Here is a 1,457-nt window from a genome sequence, read left to right on the forward strand (position 1 = left end):
TTTGAGACAGGGTTTCTCTGTGTAGCACTGGCTGTCCTGGAACTCACTCTGTAGACCAGACTGGTCTCAAACTCAGAAATCTGCCTGCCTCTGCCTTCCAAGTGCTGGGATTAAAGTAATAAACTGTTTTAAATTTTATGTGTATGGTTGTTTTGCCTGCATGTATGTCTTTGTATTATGTTTGAGCAGGGCTCCTTGAAGGCCAGATGAGGACATTAGATCCTCTGTTACTAGAAATAATGTGAGCTGCCATGCGGGTACTGGGTACTGAATCTCAGATCCTCTGGAAGAGTAGCCAGAGCTCTTTACCATTCTGCTATCTCTCCAGGCCCAACCAGTATGGGATCCTAACATCATAAAGACAACCAAAGTCAGGGGTGGTACCTCTGTACCTTAAAGAAACAAAGTTACAAAACCTGAAGTTACAAAAGTCTGTAACTTCAGCACTTGCCTGAACTATGGAAGGAGAACTTGTCTCCCAAGAAGCGACAAGGAGGCAAGTTGTAGAATTTGATTCTGTAAGAATTCAACACTACGGGCTGGTGAGATGGCTCAGTGGGTAAGAGCACTCGACTGCTCTTCCGAAGGTCTGGAGTTCAAATCCCAGCAACCACATGGTGGCTCACAACCATCCGTAACGAGATCTGGCGCCCTCTTCTGGAGCGTCTGAAGACAGCTACAGTGTACTTACATATAATAAATAAATAAATCTTTAAAAAAAAAAAAAGAATTCAACACTACAGGCCAGGCAGTGGTGGCGCACGCCTTTAATCCCAGCACTTGGGAGGCAGAGGCCGGCAGATTTCTGAGTTTGAGGCCAGCCTGGTCTACAGAGTGAGTTCCAGGACAGCCAGGGCTACACAGAGGAACCCTGTCTTTAAAAAAAAAAAAAAAAAGAATTCAATACTACTCATAAAATAGTACTTACTCCAAAATACCATTATTCACACCCCCCCAATTGAATACTGCTACAGCCTTTCAATCTATCTATTTACATAAGATTAATTGGAAATTGAAGGACATCTCAGGGCTGGTGTGATGGCTCAGTGGCAAGGTCACTTACTGCCAACTTGACCACGTGAGCTCATTATAATTCCTGGCACTCAGAGTGGAAGGAGAGAACTGACTCCTGCCAGTTGTCCTTCGATCCTTTGACCTCTATAGACTCACTCAGGAGCACACACAAAAGAAATGAATAAGAAAGAAACGTTTTTAAAAAGAACATATTGAAAGGCATCAAGAGATACAACTGGCTAAGTAAGACTGTGGGAAATCTCAGAATGTGCCAGGAAGCAGACTATTGCAGAATACTTGAAAGCTATCTGGATGGAGAGAGGGGCCTTAGATTTTGATTTGTATAAATCAACGGATACTGACCGAATACTAAATAATACTTTAAAATTATGCAACTTCTTGAAAGATTTAATAGAAACCCCTCTCTTTTAAAGAACCACACC

The sequence above is a fragment of the Mus musculus genome, chromosome 7 (assembly GCF_000001635.26).
Source record: "Mus musculus strain C57BL/6J chromosome 7, GRCm38.p6 C57BL/6J".
Classification (NCBI taxonomy): domain Eukaryota; kingdom Metazoa; phylum Chordata; class Mammalia; order Rodentia; family Muridae; genus Mus; species Mus musculus.